This window comes from Microtus pennsylvanicus, chromosome 2, assembly GCF_037038515.1.
Source record: "Microtus pennsylvanicus isolate mMicPen1 chromosome 2, mMicPen1.hap1, whole genome shotgun sequence".
In the NCBI taxonomy this organism is placed as follows: Eukaryota; Metazoa; Chordata; class Mammalia; order Rodentia; family Cricetidae; genus Microtus; species Microtus pennsylvanicus.
This window is the reverse complement of record NC_134580.1, coordinates 102,438,102-102,459,544: the sequence shown is the minus strand read 5'-3', so window position 1 is coordinate 102,459,544 and position 21,443 is coordinate 102,438,102. Positions and strand designations below refer to the sequence as shown.

At 40.9% G+C, this 21,443-nt stretch overlaps 1 protein-coding gene across 2 annotated transcripts in view; it reads right to left on the bottom strand.

The window, feature by feature from the left end:
* Positions 1-21,443, bottom strand: part of Sema6d (semaphorin 6D) — a 563,414-nt gene that overhangs the window by 351,964 nt on the left and 190,007 nt on the right. Inside the window, exon 3 of one of the 2 annotated variants that reach the window (XM_075962007.1) lies at positions 5,616-5,696. The gene's annotated coding sequence lies outside the window, so the exon portion shown is untranslated. Of the gene's footprint in view, positions 1-5,530; positions 5,697-21,443 lie in introns of both variants that reach the window. The other variant, XM_075961999.1, reaches the window with a different exon arrangement.

Sequence of the window (21,443 nt, the reverse complement as noted above, 5' to 3'; positions counted from 1 at the left end):
AAGATTCCTTGTGATAGCTGGGGCCTTGGAAGATATGGCGGCTTCCTGGTTTTTCCTCAGCCATTGTGGTCGGCTGCAGAATAACTGTGGGTGACCTGAAAGGAAAACCTTATTGTGTTCTGGAGTTACTTTGAGACAATAGTGGAAATGGCTGAGGCTTAGAGAGCAGCTGTTTCTGCTAGCTTTTCTCCATTCAGACTCCTGCTCTTAGGACAAGTTCTAGAAGGTTCCAGAGAGCCTCCCACCCCTTCCCAGTTATCTCTCACCTCTACTTTGACCTTGTACAGAAGAAAAACCAATATTGCGAAGAAAAATAAGTATTCATTTAGTTGGAAACACTATAAATAAAAAGTATCAGACCAGCCTAATTCTAAGAAAATTGACTCACCCAGTTCTTAGTAGTGGGATTGACCACATTGATGGTAATCATGGTGTTGTTTTTTTGGCTAATTGGGTTATTTACAGTCACATTGAAATTTGTGTGCACACCTCAGGACATCATTTCCTCTCAGTTCATTCTTACAATTCTCTTTGGTTGTCCTATAGATTAGCATCAGAGCTGTGTGGCTCAAAGTAAGTTTAAAGTAGGTACCACGTTGGGCAGAATGGGTTAGAGTCAGAATTTAAGAGATGATTAAGAATTTGTTTGGTTTTTGAGAAGAAATTCATATAAATGCAGGTATGTTTGAATAGTTATAAAAGCAAAAGAGAGGCTTTCATGTGTTGTGGGGTCCATGGTTCTGTTCTGGAGGATGGGGATTCAAGTAGGTAAGCATATTTGCAAAGGAGACCCCCAAGAAAACGTGCAAGTTTTATCCTTGTGAAGGGGAATGGATGACATTACTGGTTGGTATTTCCTATGTCAGCCAATTTCTCTGACCCGTATCCATTATGTTAGCGTTCTTTTCTAGCACACTGGATTAAAATCTGGACCACGTGAGCTTAACTTCATCCATTATTCATAAACCTTGATTGCTTCTGACATTAGTATATGAACAAGGAGGTCTAGAAGATATTCCATGCCTTGTGTAATTATTGAAATTTCCTGTTGATCATTTAGGTACATTTTCTAACAATTGCAGCCTTATTGCTTCAGGATAGATATATGATCAACAATTCTTTGTAGAGACAAACAGTACAGTGTGCTCAGGCAAATTGTGTTTTTTGACCTGGCACCAGCCCCCCAATTCATATTGATTATCTTCAGCATCTGTAATGAAATGGAGTCCGAGGGTAAACTCAGGGCTTGGTGGGGGTGTTGTTTGTCTTACAGAGCAAACACTTGAAGCAGGATTTATGGAAGCAGAGGGCTGTGGGTCAATAGTTAAAAAAAAAAAGCTTCAAATGTAAACAGGCAGGGTACTTTCTGAGCTGTGAAGGAGACGAGAAAGGAGACTGATGGGGTGGGGAGGGTGGGGAGCAGGAAGATAATTGTAGATTGGTTTTGTAAAATAGTCCACATCTGAAAGGAATTAAGAGAGAAATGAGTACAAGAAAGGCCAATTCTCCTCCAACTCCAACCCTGGAGACCCCTTCTTCCCCATTTCCTGACAGGGATTGCACAGTAAACATTTCTCTCAAAAGTCTCCCATATTCTCTTCTTAGCTGGTGTTCTAGACCACTGAAACTGAAATCAGTGTGTTAACACCAGGGACAGTACACAAATAATTCAAGGACACATACAGTGATTGGCTTTTGTTGCTATCATAATTCAATGAGGAAAGTCCAGGGTATCTGAGCTCAGAGCAACTGCAAGTGTTTGCTCAGTGCAAAGTCACACCCCAGCCTGAAGAAGATACAATTCTGCCACAGCCCAGTCTCACCAAATGTCTTTTGAGGATCAAAGGTTCTAAGGCTAAGTTCTGTGTGGTAATTTTAATCTCCTCAAAGTGTTCCTTGTTTATTTTTTCTCCAGGTAAGTCTTCAAAAGAGTCAAACTAATATTAAACACAGTAGAGGGACTGGAATTATACATGATACCCCAAGACCAAGTTCTCAGCACCAAGGGATTTATTTGCCCCAGAGTGACAAAGGGCAGGGAATAAGAGACAAAGACAGGAGATAGAGAAGGGGAGAGAAGGGAAAGGGAGCGAGGGAGATGGGGAAGGAGTATTTGTTCCACAAAGACAAAGGACTGCCTCTGGATAGAGAGAAGACAGACAGGGCCTAAAGAAAAATGGCAGTTTATAAAGCTAAAAGGGGAAGCCCCATGTTAGGATGAGTTGTTTTGTTTTGACTGGATATGTTAATTAGGGCAGTCAAAGGGGAGCTTTTGATTGCTGGACTTCAGTACTTTGATAGCTGGACTTTGGTAGTCAACATCAGGAGGAGGAAGTGACCAAAGAAGGGAATAGACCTTGGTGACTAGCTTTAGGAATGAAATTTAATGGTTTTTCACAAGACAGAGGGAATGGGGGGAGGAAGTCAAGGCCTGCCAGAGATATGTTTGCCATGCTTGGGCTAGCTAGAGTCCCTTCACATAGTTTTATAGACTAAAATCCAAATCTCAGTATTTAAAGAATTTCTGGATTTAAAATCCAGAAAAAAAGAAATAAAAATATCTCCAGTTGAGTCAGGCAAGGTTTCAGGATTTGGGAAGATTCCAAGGCCAGGTTCCTCTTCCCTGACCTTAGTACATCAAGACAGCCTTTTTCAAATAGGCGAGCCTTGTTATCAATGACCTTGCATCACAGATAGGGAACAGAAAGGCTTTGTCTTTGGTTCTCTAGCAAGACAGAAACTCTAGGCTACATTCAGGGAAATCTCCCCATATCTTTTGTTTGTTTTGTTTTGTTCTTTGAGACAGGGTTTCTCTGCATAGTCCTGGCTCCCTGGAACTCACTTTGTAGACCAGGCTGGCCTCAAATTTACTAGATCTGCCTGCCTCTACCTCCCAAGTGCTGGGATTAAAGGCGTGTACCACTTAGGATTTCATTAAGGACAATTATATTCTCACTCTTGCTGACTCCTGCCCTCCCTCCCTCATTCTACTGCCTGCCCTTTTTTGTCCTTTCAGATTCCAGGAGACCTGTTTAGCTTAATTTCTGGCTCTTCTGGTATCTGAGATATTGTTTGTGTACATGTACATTTTATTAAAACTTTATTATAAAGAAAATGTGAACAAAAGATATCATGCACTAAAATCAACCAGACCCAAAGTCCTTCTGTCTCAAGAGAATGTGTATTCAGTTAGAACAGCTGTTCTGAAGCTGGGCAGCTTCTTGTTAGACTTCACTGATGTAGGATAATGCTCTTGTACACTGTAAAGATTTGTCACTCATATGGTTTAATAAAATGCTGTTTGACCAGTAGCCAGACAGGAAGTATAGGTGTGGAGACCAGACTAAGAGAGCCTAGCTAGCTCAGTAAGTAGAGCATGATACTCTTAATCTCAGGGTCATGGGTTTGAGCTCCACATTGGGCATCATTTGTAGATGGACATTTCTATCCCATCTGGTTCCACAGCCATTCAGTCACAAAGAAACACAAAGAGGCTTATATTAATTATAAACTGTATGGCTTATTGACTCAGGCTTATTATTAATTAGCTCTTACAACTTAAATTAACCCATAATTCTTTTCTATGTTTAGCCATGTGGCTTGGTACCTTTTCTCAGGAAGGCATTCTTATCTTGCTTCCTCTGTGTCTGGCTAGTGACTGCCTTTCCACTTCCCAGAATTCTCCTAGTCTGGTCACCCTGCCTACACTTCCTGCTTGGCTACAGGCCAATTGGCATTTTATTTAACCAATACAAGTGGCAAATCTTTACAGTGTACAAGACCATTATACCACAAATACCACATTTACCATGGAGGTATTTTTGGTGGTACACGAATATGTTAAATAGTATCTGCAGTTTAATGATACTCCAATTAAGATGTTTATTTAAATTCTACATCTAGATAAGGAAACCATGACTCACATTTGAAAAAAATCAATAGTTTGGTAGTACCTCCTAGGAAGTGTGGTTAAGTCATTAGATGAAATATGAAAAGCAATTATTTTTTAATTTTCAAGAGGACCATGACATTCAGGTATAAGACATTATAATAGAAGCAGGCAAAACAGGCCAGTGGGTAGAAAGGCAGTTACCAAATGCTAATGCTCCTGAGTTCTACCACTGGAACCTAAAGGATGGAAGGTCAGAAATGATCTTGTTCATTATTATCCTGCCTCACAAGGGCCCACACTCATATACACACGGAGACAAGAATGAACAAATGAATTAATAAATAAATAAATGGAAAAAATAGAAAATGTTTTCTGTGATATTGTATTGCCAGTTTTGGTATCAGTTTATACAATGCATTTTCTAGCTTCTGGCACATTTACCATCATTCTTTCATTGTTTTCAAGCAGTTTTTAAGAACATAAGCATTAAAACCGAAGTTCATGTAGTAATATAAGTGAATAAAGTCACAGACAATTTGAGGGGAACAAGTTTAAAAGCTAACTATGAACACTGATTGCCAAATTCATCATTTTCAGATTCATAGATACAGAGCTATCTGCTGTACAACAATGTCCAACAAAATGGCAGTCACTGTCTGGTCAGCATACCATGGATATGCTATCAGGCCTCATGAAGATAGACTCAGAAGAATACATGAACTATTTTAAGATGATATTCTTCAGAGAACCAGATATGCTGACAATGGTATCACACCATGGAGATCAGTCTCAGATTGAATTGGATAAGAAATGGGTATTATTTCTAAATTTGACCTATTAACTTCAACAATTCGAACTCCCACGAATTCCCTAATGCCTAGGATGATATGATGGAACTTGAAGAGCGTGGACCACTTTCTGTTTCCATGCCTACCTTATATCAGACAGCATACAGACACTGTGAGGCTGTCTATGAAAGATGCAAATATTTACTTGCTGATGCTTCCAGCATTTATTCCTTGGCATCAGATCTAAGACTATACATGTACATGTGTATGCACACACATGTAAACATACACACATAGGGGTGAAAGGCTTCTATTTTTAAAACCATCTTTCAATAACACGATTTGAACTCATCTGCTGGTATCTTCAACACTATAACTTTGTTTTGAAGTCATGGCACACAGATGTGCCTCTATTGGCAGCAAGTGTCCAGTGTGGAAGCCACACCATCAGCGCCGAACATTCTTCTTGTTATGTAATCACTTAATTAACTACAGATTTCTTTCCCTCACAAGCCAACCTCAAGGTTTATGTTAAGGCTGTGACTGCCCTCTACAGAACTTCAAACAGCCACTTTCTCTTTCCTCTCACTGACAGAGACTTTGTGTTCTGACAACTAATACCTCATCTTGGTAGATACAGCTCACTGTCGTCAGATGTGAATACTGTGTCCCCTTCTTGGTCCAATTGTACAGCATAAGGAAAGACAGATATAACATAGTTTTTCTAGTTTTATCCAGTCCAACAGTGCTATGTTCAATGTTTAAGTATTCATTATGGATTTCTCTTATGTTTTTTTTGGTTTTGCTAAGATAATTAGCAGGGAAAAGGTATGGGTAGAAACATACTGACCTAAACAATTTCATTTTGCATCTATACAAAACGCCAGAATTCGGTAACATTTTCTGTCCTTTGTGGTTATGTCTTTAAATCTTACCACGGCAAGCAAATGTGAAAATCCTTAAATTGCTCTCCTCAGAGTTCCCATGTCAACTGGCATCTGCTCAGGTTGGAGATCCTGCCAAAAGTCAAAGGAAAACATTTATGAGACAGAGCCTGATGGCTGATTATTTAATCCTCTGTGTCCAGCACTGCCAGCAAGCATGGGCTGTGAATGCCTGCTGTTGCTTTAATAATAAGCCCTCTTACACACAGCTGAATGCAGTGTACCAATGGATGCTTCCCCCTGCTCTAATAAGAGACCGATTATTGATCTTCACCTAGATGTTCCCATTGAGACCAGGCATTCATGAATACAAACAGAAAAGAAAAATGGCACAATGCATAATTAGCTTTAATAAATAGGGGCATAATTTCTATGGAGAAAATGGCGGTCAATCTAATTTTAATGAGGACAAACAGGCTTTTGCTTAATAGTGCATAAGAGGTATAAGTTCTCAAATATATTCAACAGCCAAACTAAACAGCAGCCTTCAACTTCTGTTTCTCCCTTTGGGATAAAACTTTAGAGGCTGGGGTGGACTACCTTCTGACCACACTACTAGAAGGGAAAAATATACACCCAGAAGTGGAACAGAGAAACAAAATGAAGATGAGTCTATAGGGAAACTTGAAAGTGCGAAGGATGATGGGGAGGAATTGAATTAATGTTCAATCAGCTCTTGGAAAATAATTAAAAGACTAGAGATGCCTTAGGTTAACAAAAAATAAATAAAAGGATGACTCAAAGCCCAGAGAGATAGCCCAGTGGGTAAGTTGCCTTCCACAGAAGCATGAGGACAGGTGTTTGATCCCCAGTACTCAGAGAATGGCTGCGCATGATGCATGACTGACTATAACCCTGGTGCTGGAGGAAGGGACAGAGACAGACTTACTCAACATCCTAGCCAATCTATGAGGATTATGTCCAGCAAAGAACCCTTGTTTCATAAAAAAGAATGCAGAGAGCAATAGAGAATGATAGCCCACCTAGACCTATGCCCTCCCCCACACACATTATAAGCACAGGCCTACAGCAGGAGCATACACAGACATGTGCACACAGTTTTCCACTACACAAAAACACATGCACATGCCCTCCCCATGAACATATATGTGAACAAATCTCCATACACCACACACACACACACACACACACACACACACACACACACACACACCATTCATTGAGAGTCTCTGGGGTCTGTCAGTTACACTTTGAAGTTCCAAGTCATTATCTTACTAGAAGGTACATAGGACAGGACTGAATTGTTCATGCATCTGAATTATCTAGTTGTTGCTCTGAGATGACAGATAATTTGTTGCCTTGTTTGACACAGATGAAATATGCACACACACACACACACATATACATACATACATAAACCATACAAGATGTTTTAAAATTAGATCAAGTCACATGTAGCCCTTCTGATATAGACTGTGTTTTAAAATCGTATCTTCATGTTAACTTCCTGATGGGAAGAGAAGACAAGCCTTATATCTACCATCTGCTAGGGTTTTTTTGTGTGTGTGTGAAGAATGTTCTTGATATTTTACTTTTTAAGATAAAAAAAATGGGTCATTATTAAGGATGATAGTTTTCATTTGTGGGTTTGGCAGAGTTTGTAAACCTGTAGTTTCTTGAAGCTTTCCTTCCTAACGATTCTTAATCAGGAAACTGGGATGGTTTCAAGATCAGGCCATCCTGTTTCCCCTCACCCAGAGAACCAGCTAAAAACTAAACAATAGAGGCCACATTGACATCCATTAGAAGGAAAACACCTTTCAGTGTTAGCTGGTGCCTTGTGTTCGCTGATTCTACCATCAAGTAGAAGTTCTTGTTAGAGGCAACAGCTGTGGTATTTAAAAGAAAACTCACTTTTTCAGACTCAGGGACCGCCATCAACAAACTAGATAGGATTTGTGTGGATGGTGAAGATTGCCTCACACTTGTTTCCATTGTGTTAAATCCAGGAAGCCTGACACACACACTCTACAATGCTTTGCAAAGGGGGTCGAATCGTCTACTTAGAGAGCTTGCAAAGGTCATGTGTTTATTGTATAGTACATTTGCCTCCCATCTTATTGAATACACCAGAAGACTCAACCTCGCATCAGACTCGTGAGTGACTAAGCAGCCTTGGACTGAGGACCTCAGGGAACTGGCTGCAGTCTTGTTGCTGATTCTCACTGACTTTTCAGCCTTAGACAAATCAGTCTTCATCTCCCACCCACTTTTCCCTTCTATGAAATCAGAACACTAATCTAGGAAATGCTGAGTATTCTTTCAGCTCCGGCATCCTTAGAAATGCTGAGAAAATGGGGTGTGGAACTGGACAGTATCTCTAACTTGACATGTGCTTTTGGCTAATGTTATGGGGAAGGAAGTGAAGTCCAGAAAGCCATGGCACTGAAGTAAGAGCAAAGGTTGGATCCAGAATTTCAGCTCATATATCAATGCATGCTTCACTCTAACCCACAATAAGTTTGCACAGCTCTATTCCCAGCGCACACTTGCTCACTGACCAAGGAGCGTTCCTGGCAGGCTTTTCCTTCCTTGGCTGAGAGAGGGATTCAGTGCATCCTTTGGGGCTCTCTCTCAGATTTTCTCAGGGAGAGAACATATGCCCTGGTCCCAGGAGGATCCTTCTCCCACACTCACAGCTGCACAACACATGAGAAGAAGTTATGTACAAACTTAAAACATGCTCAGTGTTAATGAAAATGCACTGGGGACCTTCAGATGCGTTCCAGGCCATTTCTATTATCAAAATATTGCTAAGTTATCTTCTGGATCCTTCCCTAGACTCAGACATTAGTATTTTAAATTCACCACAGATCCTGATTTAGTTGTCTAAAGGTCAATAATTGGTGAGCGCACCTTGCAAGAACAGCAGGCACCCCTTGCTTTCCAGTCTTATGGGGATCTGTGGGTGTATACTGGAGTGAATGAGGGGCACACACTCCTCAAGGGACAGGCTCGTGTTCCCTCAGTTGTCCTCTTTGGAGTTTTCAAGCAGGCCAGGAGTGTATTTGTTGTCTTTGCATAAATCAGTTTATCCAAATCACTTTGCTGTGTCTTTTTGAATTTTCTCGACACTTCTTTGCTTATCAAGGCATCACTTGCCCACTCTCCAAGTACTGTTTTTATCCTGCTGACTTAAAGGATGCACAGAACAAGCCTTTTATTTATCTCACTGTGTTGAAAGTAGAATAATTTTACATGACTATTGGTGCCCAATAGTACAAATCAATTAGCTTAGCTTTAGTTTATAGGTAAGGAAAGGTTTATCCAAAAAGAAGCTGGAAAGTGGTTAATGAAAAGAGTTTCGAATCAAAGGAAGCTAGAGCAGATTGACTCTTTAGATTTGTTGAGTCTTCCATTTGCAAGACACTGATTTAAAAATTCCATGTATACACACATATACAATACTATGCTATAATATTACATTCAGTTCTCAGAAAACCCTACTCAGCAGATAAGTTATTGTTCCCAGTTTACAGACACAGTAAGTATTCCTTGGAGAGCGTAAGTAACTAATAAGGTCAAATAGCTCCCACTGGTAATTAGCAGAGGTCATGCTCAATCCACCCCAGAGTTTCTGCACATGGCAGAATGCAGCAAAGGGTTTCTTAAAACATCACCCCTTGCCACTTTGTGTCTGCGTAGCAGGTACAGAAAGAGAGTGGGTTGATCCAGGCCATTCTATTGCTAGACAGCAGGTCCATGACAGCTTAGTCACAATCCCACTCACTGCCCTACTTCCAGGAACTATCCTTCCTTCCATTTTTGTGGAATGAGAGCACCGAGGATTGAATGAATCTTTCAGCATCCGAGCAGGGGACCAGACAGACAGACTTTGCTAACTATGTCAGATCGTTTAGCTCCAGCAGTGATTATAACTCAGTGGTTGGAAAATGTGAAAGTCTGGTTTGCCACAGTAGACTCCCACTTTCCTCCAATCTTATGCACCTCCCATGAGGTACGTGGTGTCTTCTCCTATTAAGAAGGTGGACAGGAATGGGGATGATGAATGAGTGAACCTGCCCCCTTTGGAACAGAAACAGTTCTGTCCCCACGAATGAACATTTCCCAAATACTCTCATAACAATGACGATCTAATTCGGTTTTATTTATTTTATTTTATTTTATTTTATTTTATTTATTTATTTATTTATTAAAGATTTCTGTCTCTTCCCCGCCGCCGCCTCCCATTTCCCTCCCCCTCCCCCAATTAAGTCTCCCCCCAGCCCGAAAAGCAATCAGGGTTCCCTGTCCTGTGGGAAGTCCAAGAAACCCCCACCTCCATCCAGGTCTAGTAAGTTGAGCATCCAACCTGCCTAGGCTCCCACAAAGCCAGTACGTGCAGTAGGATCAGAAACCCATCGCCATTGTTCTTGAGTTCTCAGTAGTCCTCATTGTCCGCTATGTTCAGAGAGTCCAGTTTTATCCCAGGCTTTTCCAGACCCAGGCCAGCTGGCCTTGGTGAGTTCCCAATAGAACATCCCCATTGTTTCAGTGTGTGGGTGCACCCCTCGCGGTCCTGAGTTCCATGCTCGTGCTCTCTCTCCTTCTGCTCCTGATTTGGACCTTGAGATTTCAGTCCTGTGCTCCAATTTGGGTCTCTGTCTCTGTCTCCTTTCATCGCTTGCTGAAGGTTAATATTCAGGAGGATGCCTATATGTTTTTCTTTGGGTTCTCCTTATTTAGCTTCTCTAGGATCACTAATTATAAGCTCAATGTCCTTGGTTTATGGCTAGAAACCAAATATGAGTGAGTACATCCCATGTTCCTCTTTTTGGGTCTGGCTTACCTCACTCAGGATAGTGTTTTCTATTTCCATCCATTTGTATGCAAAATTCATGAAGTCCTTGTTTTTTATTGCTGAGTAGTACTCTAATATGTATAAATTCCATACTTTCTTCATCCATTCTTCCATTGAAGGGCATCTAGGTTGTTTCCAGGTTCTGGCTATCACAAACAATGCTGCTATGAACATTGTAGAGCATATACTTTTGTTGTATGATAAGGCCTCTCTTGGGTATATTCCCAAGAGTGGTATTGCTGGGTCCAAGGGTAAGTTGATCCCGAATTTCCTGAGAAACCGCCATACTGCCTTCCAAAGTGGTTGCACAAGTTTGCATTCCCACCAGCAATGGATGAGTGTACCCCTTTCTCCACAACCTCTCCAACAAAGGCTATCATTGGTACCATCCCTGACTTCAAACTCTAATTCTATTTTAAATGACAGTAATTCACCATACTCTATGTTTATTTGGTTAGTTTTTACCTTAGCAGAAGGAGAGAGAGCACGAGCAAGGAACTCAGGACTGCGAGGGGTGCACCCACTGAGACAATGGGGATGTTCTACTGGGAACTCACCAAGGCCAGCTGGCCTGGACCTGAAAAAGCCTGGGATAAAACCGTACTAGCTGAACATAGCGGACAATGAGGACTACTGAGAACTCAAGAACAATGGCAATGGGTTTTTGATCCTACTGCACGTACTGGCTTTGTGGGAGCCTAGGCAGTTTGGATGCTCACCTTCCTAGACCTGGATGGAGGTGGGTGGTCCTTGGACTTCCCACAGGGCAGGGAACCCTGATTGCTCTTTGGGCTGATGAGGGAGGGGGACTTGACTGGGGGAGGGGGAGGGAAATGGGAGGCGGTGGCGGGGAAGAGACAGAAATCTTTAATAAATAAATTAAAATAAAATAAAAAAATAAAAATTAAAAAAAGCATCTTCACATGTACTTTTGTCAAGCACCATAACAACAACAACAAAACTAAATAGGACGGCATAGCCTTCATTTTAAAATAGCAGTTATGTTGAATTTTATTTTAATTTTGGTAGTTTTTGTTTTGTTTTGTAATGACCAACAGAAGGGAGCTCATATGCAAAGTGGGCAGTGTAACCTCCTGACAGAGACAGGAAGTTGTTCCTCAGTGTCTACCATAGATGGGTTCCAGCAGCACCTACAGATTCCTAACTCTGGATGTCAGATCCCTTAGATTTGAGCATAACCTATATGCATATTATAGATATATTTGAGCATCACCTCCTGCATATTGTAAACCATGTACAGGTTACTTATAATACATAAAACCATGCAAGTGCTGATAAACATTCATTCAAATGCTGACATGTCCAGTAGAGAAGCACTTTTTCATGTATTCCCAATGGTTGCTTGAGCATAGAACCCATAGATATGGAGAGCCAACTGTACATAGTGAACAGTTAGCAGAGACAATAGTCAATACACTCATCTTCCCACAGACTGTTGCCTTTTGTATGCATTTGGGAGTGAGAACACCTGAGATCTCTTCTCAGCCAAGCATATAATACAAGGTTAAGTACTTTGCCTACGCTGGGTATAAGGAGTCCAGTTTTCCTTCCCACTGATTTACATTTTTCTCTCTTCCATCTTCCAATTCCAATAACCACCATTCTGCTTTCTGTAGTTGTTTGAAGTATTTAGATTGCCCATAAGTGCAATCATACAGTATTTTTTTTTATCATTTCTGATTCTTTTCACTTAACATATATCAAGGTTCATCCATGTGATTGCAAATAGCAAGACTTCCTTAGTTTTAGGTTTAAGATCTTTTTTTAAAAAGATTTATTCATTTATTATATATACACAGTATTCTGTCTGCATGTATGCCTGCAGGCCAGAAGAGGGCACCGGTTCTCATTACAGATGGCTGTGAACCACTATGTGGTTGCTGGGAATTGAACTTAGGACCTTTGGAAGAGCAGACAGTGCTCTTAACCACTGAGCCATCTCTGCAGCCCTGTTTTAGGTTTAAATAATATTTTTATCTACAATGTGGAAATAATATATAGGTTATTTCCACATATGTGTTATTTCCATGTATATATGGAAATGCATATATATGGAATTATATGAGGCACACACACATACATACATATACACACATACACACCAAACATAGTCATTATCAGGATTGCCCGGATGAAATTACTGATCCCACAGTACTCTGGCTGCTTGGTTTTATTGTCATCCTTGTTCACATACAGGCTGTTTTCTTCTCTCCATTTCTCTAGAGTTGACGAGGGTCATTTGCCTACAGATGTGAGATGTTGTAGGTAACACCTCAGTAACATGTGCAATCACTCAACCCTTTTTCTCATTCTACCCATGCAGTCATCAAACAGGAAATTAAGGACTGTAAAGTGAAGAGAGGAAGGAACGAATGTCACAGTACGCTCTTTTCAAAGAGCAGCTCTCAAGGCTCCTTGCACAGGCTGGGAGGGAGCTGCGCTTCAGAATCTGTTGCTGCAGGGCATGCGTCTCTGCATACATATGCATAATGTCCCTTTCACACTTTGGAGCTAGCAGATGCTGCCTCTGCTTGGGAGGTGTTTGGTAATCCACTTGAAATTGCGGGGACTCATAACTCATTTATGCAAGTGGCAGACCCCTCTAGATGATATCTCTTGCTCTGAAGAATGATTGAGAGAACCATGGAATGGGGCCAAAAAATGACAATGAAATGCTAGCAGGATAGCAGTTTGCAGGAGGCATCCAGTCAGAGGAGGGGATTACTCGAGTCAAAAGAAGAGCAAGCTCGGGCAAGAGAAAAGGTAAGAATAAAGGAGGCAAGAACTGGCTGGTGTCAGGGATTAATTGTGTTACTCTAAAGAAGACCCTAGGCATGGGCTCACTCCACAGGCAGGCAGATATATAGCCCTATGGACTCTTCATGCCAGTGAGCACTAGAACAAAAGAGAGCTACTACTTCACGCTTGGCCTCCAAAATTTCTTAAACCTTAAAGATAGTAGAATAGGGAATATATCTGTCCACACAGGGACAAGGTGACTGAAGATGTGGTCCTTGCTCTCTGGAACAATGTCTGATTATAGGAGTACTCTGGAACAGGTTCTGATTATGCTCCCTTGACCATGAGCCTCCAATGAAATCCTTTTACAACGGATTCTCAAAGTTTTGGTTTTGTAACATCAAGATCATGGCACCTCTCCCTGCACCCCTGAGGTGGCCTTCCCCTTCCTAACCAAGTGAGATGCAAGGCTTGCTTCTTAGAAACCTGCCCATCTTTCCACAGTCATTCTGTCCCCTTTAGCCCTGGCCACAGGGGCTCCTTTATCTCTAGAGAATTTTCTTTTCATCATGGTTTTGGTCTTCTCTTTTTCTGGAACACCGTACCCCCACAGATTTTCCACATGCCCTTGCAGAAACAACTTGCTGCCTCTGCAGTGGGGCCAAAACATTCTCATGATACCTTGTATGTGTTTCTACCTGACCACTGAACACCTTGCCTTGGAATTTGATTTTAGTTTTCAACTCACACACAATACAAACTTCTAGCGAGGAAGAGCAATTCCTATAAAAACACCTTTAATCCAGAACATTGAGCATGGTGCCTATCTTATACAGGCTTCATTAATACATGGAAATGGAAAGAAAGTATACAATTCACATCATTCTTTGATGATATTTGGTGAAGCCTCCCAAGAAGATAGCAGATCAGAGCACTGGTTTGCCATCTTTATCCAACCACCTTTCATCCTCATCAGCAACTTCATCTTTACTAACAATGACACTCCTGGATTGCTCCATTTCCCCTAGGTCACTGTGTGCAGCAAAGGGTCTCAGATCTCTGATCAGAATGACTTGAACTGAAATTTAGAGTGGTCAACTGTCGTAACCAAAGTTGGAAAAGGCTCAGAATCTAGATAAAATTTAGATCCTTCCTGGGTAAAAGCAACATGCATGCACACCCAACACACCTGTCTTGAAGAACAAGCTGAATTGTGCCTGTCCGGATTATTAAAAGTTCTCAGGAAGTACAGTGCTAAATTTTGCACTCCGTCTTCAGCACTTCCCATTTTAGGCCATCTGAATAGAAATTACTAACACTGGAGAGGGTTTTTCTATCAGCATCATCTTGGGGAGATTGCCCACACCCTCGCAAAGAAGTGCTTCTTTTGTGAACCATTACTGTTATTGGTAGAAGTGAATTTTCTTTCTCAGGTGTTGCAGGCACAAAGTGAGCCATGGTGTTTGAGTGAGAATGGACCCCAGATAATTGGATATTGGGTTCTGAGTTGCTTGAACTATTTAGAAAGGATTAGATGGTATAGCCTTGTTGGAGGAAGTGTGATACTGGCGGTAGTCTCAAAAGCCCACACCAGGCCCAGCTTCACTCTCTTTCTTCCTCCACGGTTAACATAAGACAAGAACACTCAGCTCTAGCATCAGCACCATGCCTTCCTGCCTGCTGTCATGTTTCCCACCATATGATCATGGTCTAACCATCTGAGACTCTAAGCAAACCTCAAGTTCAGTGCCTTGGTCATGGTGTCTCTCCACAGGACGAGAACAGTAACTAGACAGAAGCTGAGAGTCACTTCTAGGAAACATGGTAAAAATATCGCTTTTGTGTTCGTAGCAATAATTCTAATTAAGGCCTTAAACTTCTAATCCTGAAATTGCTACATCCTTCCTAGATGGCCTTCTGATTTATTGGATTTCTACTCTTACCTTGTGCCTTCCTCCGTGCTTTTAAATATGGGTGTGTCTGTGGGTAGAGTCTTCTCTCTGTCTTCCACCATCCACTATCTATGTAGATGAATTTGGGATGTATTCTCCAAAACATACTCGACTCCCCACTCTTCCTCACACCAGCAGTGTGCCACACTTACCTCCTTCATTAAATCTACCACACTTTGTCACAAGCTGTTAGTTTATGCATCTTACTGATGTATTTAGAGATTGCGAATTCTCTAAGGATAACGATTCCTACTAATTTGTGTTTTTTTCCCACAAGGTAGATATTGGCCAGTTTTTTATGGAATTGAATGAAATTGAACCAACATGAACTCCCATTCACATTCCATATTATTGATTGGCTTGCTGTCGCCCATCCAGGACGTGTGTAGGTTGAGTATGTGTAGTGACTGTGTTTTTGCTCTTCTCCTCAGGGCTCCTATATAAACAGACATTATACAAGAAGGGATTTGCACAGTTACAGGTCAAGTTAGTACAGAAGCTAGGGAAGTTGGGCAAGCTTGTCAGGCAGCTCTGGAATTGTGGGCACAAGCCTTTTGTTAAACTATCTTGTTTCTTCCCATTCATGAAATCTAAACTTCCTTCAGCAAGTTGCAAGAAGGCAATGTCCACTTCATTGAAACTACATGGTCCATCAGCCTGCCCTAGCCTGCCGTGCATAATCGTGCTTCCTGCGCTGTCCTGATGATCACATGACTTTTCTCCTGTGCATCTGTCTCCTAGCTGGGGGCCACTGATGCAGAATGGCGTTACTCTTACACATCCATTCCTGTGAAGGAAGAGTAGGCTGTCACTGGCGTTGTTGGCTTATTTCTTGACTTGTGTATTTGTTCACTTATTGAACATTCATTGGCCCTGTGCTTTATGTTAAATGATACAGTAAGATGTGTAAGACAAAACTCCTGAGGCTTAAGAAAATCACATGGGATAGGGAGTAGATGGAACATGAACAAAACACAGATTAACAAGACAAACTGAAAAGTTACATATATCTATATCTATCTATAGGTGTGTTTATATATATGTACACACACATATGTATATGTAGAATGTTGGAGTGAGTTTAGATAAGGGGTGACCGATACCATTTTCTACTTGGTAGCTAAGTAAAAATGCCACACTACAAACATATCACTAACATTGCTAACATCCCACAAGGATTCTCCATCTGCTCCTTGATAAAATTGCTATCCCTATCACAAACAATTCCTATTGTGGTTATGTGAGTGGGGCTCAAGAGTGTGGATCTCCCTTCTGAAGGACCACTGTCCCAATGGGGATGCACTGTGGTCGCCCAGTTGTATCCAACATGACCAGCTCTTTGTCATGGACCACTCTTCCCTGTACAATTAACTACCAGCCCCGTGCAGCTGTTTAAATCAAGTTTACTCCAGGTTAAATGCAGTAGATATCCCATTCTTGAGAACATCAGTCACATTCATAACTAGTAACATATGAGCTCATGGCTACTATGCATTACTGTGATCAGGCCCAAAGGATGCTGCTCTTTAGAATGATCAGATCTTGTATTTATAAATTTATTTAGTATTACTAATTTATGAGTTATTGACATTCTGGAACCAGAGGGAAAAGGACAAGAAATAAAAGTTATCTACATTGACAAGAAATAAAAGTTATCTACGTTGAAGGGCATAGAAGATCTTATTGCACACAGGGAACCACAGGGAATTTAACATTATTTGAATGAAATATAAAAATTGTAGAATTTGAGTATGTTGATTAACTTTTATTGTAAACTTTATATGATTTAGAATTATAATGGAAACAGATGTCAGCATATATCTGTGAATAATCATCAAGATTAGATTAATTGTGGTGGAAAAACCCACCCTAAACTCAGATGGCACCTTCATGTGGTCTGGAGCCCTGGGCAGAACAGAAAGATGAATATAGCTGAGTACCAGCTCTCAGGCTCCTAACCATGGATGTAACGTGAATGCAATGGCCAGCAGCCTCCTGCTTTCCCTGCAGTGCTCTCCCAGGCATTATGGATAGCATCCTCCATGCTGGTAAGCTACAGCAAACCCTTCCTGCCTTAAGATGCTTTTGTCAGTTGTTCAGATGCAGTGACGAAAAAACCAACTAATGCATGGGAGGAAGACAGGCTACAGGGTGAATGACACAGTGTACTAATAAGAACTGAATGAGAAGATGGAAGGGCAAATACATCTTGAGAACCAGAACGTAGACATTGGGTTTTCCCCAATGGCTTTATTATCTTTTCCAAATCTTTAAATCACCGATGTGTAAATATTAACACCACTGCCAATGCTTTATGAGTTTTGTCTAGATGCAATACATAGCAGGTGTCAAGCTCTCAAAAATGAGATTTTTAATCATTTAATCAACAAGGAATGTAGGACAACAATAGACTTGAACATCAAAATAAAATCACCATTTGTTATAGAGACATAGGATGCAAGATAATTACCAGTGCCAACTACAGTAACAAGGAGCACTAATACTGATAACTTAGTGTATATTAGACATGATTCCAAGAGCTTTAAGTAAGCTTATTCAATTAATTTGTTCACTAGTCCTACAGAGTAGGATGCCAATGCCATCTCCCTTCTACAGATGAGAAAAACATAAGTTAAATAATCTAACACAAATCATATTTAACAGAAGTAGGTTTTCAACCCAGGTGCCTGGCTCCTGAATGTGTTTATGCCCTTAGCTGATGTGGGAGGTCCTTCTGTCTGTGTGTTGCTTTTATTGGTTAATGAATAAAGGAACTGGCTTGGCCTGATAGGGCAGAGTAGAGATAGGCAGGGAAAGCTAAATTGAATGCAGAGTCAATGAGAAGCCATGGAATCCCTGACAGAGACAGATGCTGGACAGAACCTTGCCAGTAAGCCACAGCCACATGGCAATATACAGAGTAATAGAAATGGGTTAATTTAAGATATTGGCCAGAAATATGATTAAACTATTGGCCAAACAGTATTGCAAATAATATAGTTTCTGTGTAATTACTTCAGTTCTGGGCAGCTGGGAACAAGCAAGCAGCCTCCTACAACAAATTGGTACCCAACATGGGGTCCAAACCCATGACCCTGAGATTAAGAGTCTCATGTTCTATCTTCCCACAACAAATTGGCAGTCCAATGTGGTCGACTATATATCCATGCAAAACCTTAGGAAGCTTAAAAGGGAAATCTGGGCACAACAGAACAGAGTTAAGCATGGCTTTTGGTAACCACAAATTATTTTTCTAGATAGGTTCATGGTGAGCAGGGGTGCTGTGGCTTCTTTAAGAACAGTGCAATAATATAAACTGTGTGGCTTCTTTATAAATGGCAGCTTCCTGGTTCATGCTGTCAGTATGAACTTTGGCTCTTCCATGATACTGATCCTTTAAATGGGGTTTGTGAGCAATGGGTTACAAATTGCTTAATGGACTGACATAGGCTCACTGCATACTTAGAAATGGGGCAGTGTGTCTGGCTCTTAGAGACAGAGAACATGTTTCTGCCATGTTGGACTGGGTGGAGCAAGCAGGCAGGGCCATGTTTGCCCTAGCAATGCCACTGCTTAGGGTTTTAAGAAGCACTTAGCATTTTAAGAAGCCGTACTGGTCAGAAAAGGATTACAGATACACAATAAGGAGAGATTCAGACATAAAAAAACCTCTAAATGAGAAAAAGTGTGTTTAAAAAATGTACATAGGCTTGGGAAAGAAAAGAAAAAGAGACAGTAAATGTATAACAGAGTACAGAGAATCATAGATGAAAGGAATAAAGATAATAAAATAAATATTAAACTTGTAGAAAAAGTAATAAGGTAAGAAAAATAAGTCACATAAAGATGTAATAGACAGAGAGTCTGTGTTTTCTTTGAATATTTTGACTATTAAAGAGTTACATCTTGAGAGACATTTCATTATAAGGGCTCTGAACTAAACCAACATAAAAGTATCTAAGGATATGTTGTTTGGAAAAGAGATTCTGCTATTGTTTCCACAGAAGATGAGAACCTGTAAAATCTGTCCAGACTAATGTGGTTTGATGGACCAAGACCCCATGAAAGCTTGCCATGACTAACCCCCCCCCCAAAAAAAATACTTCATCCAACAAAAAGCAGGAAGCAGTTTGGAGAGAACTATGTCCAAATTCCCCAGTATTATGTATAAATCTTTGTTTATATTTAAAGAGGGATATGATATAGAGAGGAATATTTTGTATTGGTATGTATCTTGGCTTATTGATACAAATTTAAGATCAATCTTGTTATATCCATATTTCTGCTCTTGATTAAGGTATTGTGATTATGCAGTTCATTTAAAAATGTAATGTATAATTAAGAAATATAGGTTAATAGATAATCAACTATAATAGTCAGGCTTGTAGTCATGTTAGTTAGATTTTCTAGATGTACAGAGATGTATTTCAGATGGATAGGCACTCTTCAGATCTTTCAAAGACTACAGAACATGGCATTTAAAATGTTTTAAGAGCTTAAGACTTTTCATAACAGTAAGACACATCTGCTCCTAGCAGCCATATTTACTTCAAGAGGATGATGGGCTTCAAAAAGCCTTCTTACGGTGTTTGCTAACCATTTGGGCAAGAAACTGCTCTTGCCTCCTTAACTGCCTGATGAATTAGACATGGAGGATCCACAGAGAAATGACTGCTAAACTCGCCTAAAGGTGAGGCCACCACCCTTCGGGGGGTTCCTGTTTCATAAAAGAGTCTGCTAGACATCCTGCAGAGCACAGAAGAAAGTGACTGACAAACTGCCTATATAGGCAGACCTGTCTTTGAAGTTCCCTGCCTAATGAAAAAGTCTACCAGATACTATGGGCCTGTAGGTTGAAGATGGATGCCTGAAGACTCCTCGGAACTCTCTTAGATGGCATAGGGAGGGGAAAGAGAGTCACGGTGATGCTTCAAAACCAACAGAATGAAGTTGATGACCAAAACAAACTCCCACTTCCTCATTGAAAAGCATTGATTCACTCCCTCACACACACCCTCTAGCGTCCCTGTGTTACTGACACTCTCATTTCCTGACTTACATGCTATTCCCTCTCCAGGGCTCTGCTGGGCACTGCTGCTCCTGAGTTTGTTTGTTTGGTTTTTACTATGGGTTGCCTTTACACCCTTCCCTTTCATTGAGTAAACTAATTCAGTTATTCTGAAAATTTGTTTCAGTCCTTCAGAGCCCAGCCTCTCCTCTCAGGTCCCATGGTAGGACACTAATCTGGTTCAGCACTGGTGACAGGAGCCTGGTTTTTGTTTCTCTGCTTCTGTTTTAACTATTAATTAATTTATCTGCTGACAGTGGGATGGAATAATCGTAGCAGGGCACATGCGCAGCTATCAAAGGCAAGCATTTTTTGCTAGTCTCACATATTTGACAGGCTCCAAAGCAGATCAGGGGCAACAGTCAGCCAACAGGGAGGTCTAGGAGTCCGGATTAAAAAATGCAAGGGTTCAGGAGATATCTGTACAGTCCCCAAGCCTTGAATTTTAAGAGGGTGACATCTGCCTTGGTGCCCGATTGAAAGAAGACCAGTAGACCTGAGTAGTCCTGGGACTCTCCTTAACCTAGGCAGTTCACTGAGGGGCTGGCTGAGGAGCAGAGCGACCTCTGTCACCTTCAGCAAATCACTTACTCTTTTATTCCCTGTTGCTATTTTTACCTAGAAAATGTTGATGATCGATAAAAACAATAAAGACCACAAAACTTCACTAACCGACAAAATAGATTGCAGTTTGTATTTTTAAAGTATGTCTGAGTTTATAAATTATTCTTATATGAGGAATTTCTAAGAGGAAGTGACTTGTAGTTTTCTGGTGAGGACTTTGGATCACAAGAGCCTAATAGCCCTGGACAGGGCGTTTCTGCTGTGATGTTCACCTGGGCAGTCTGGTTCCAGAGCCAGTGGCTGCCCCACCCCACCATAGTTAGTTCACCTTTCTTTAATCCGCAGCAGCTTATCTCAGTCACATGCAATGACATCAGGTTGGTCACTAAGAGGTGACTGACAGCTACTCATAACTACCCTTCAATGCTAGAACCAAAGAGGCATCTCAGTAACTTCTAGTCCCCCCCTTCCTGCTTTCCCTCAGAATTCCCATATGCGTCTTTCCTTATATCCATGCTCCTAATGTCTGAGCTTTTTCCTACTTTTTTCCACACATCTCAATTTTATTATGGGTCTTAGAATCTTAGAGGTTCAGGGAAGAGCAAATGGGGTCTTTTGTTTTGTTTGTATGTCCAGGATATTAGGAGAAAAGA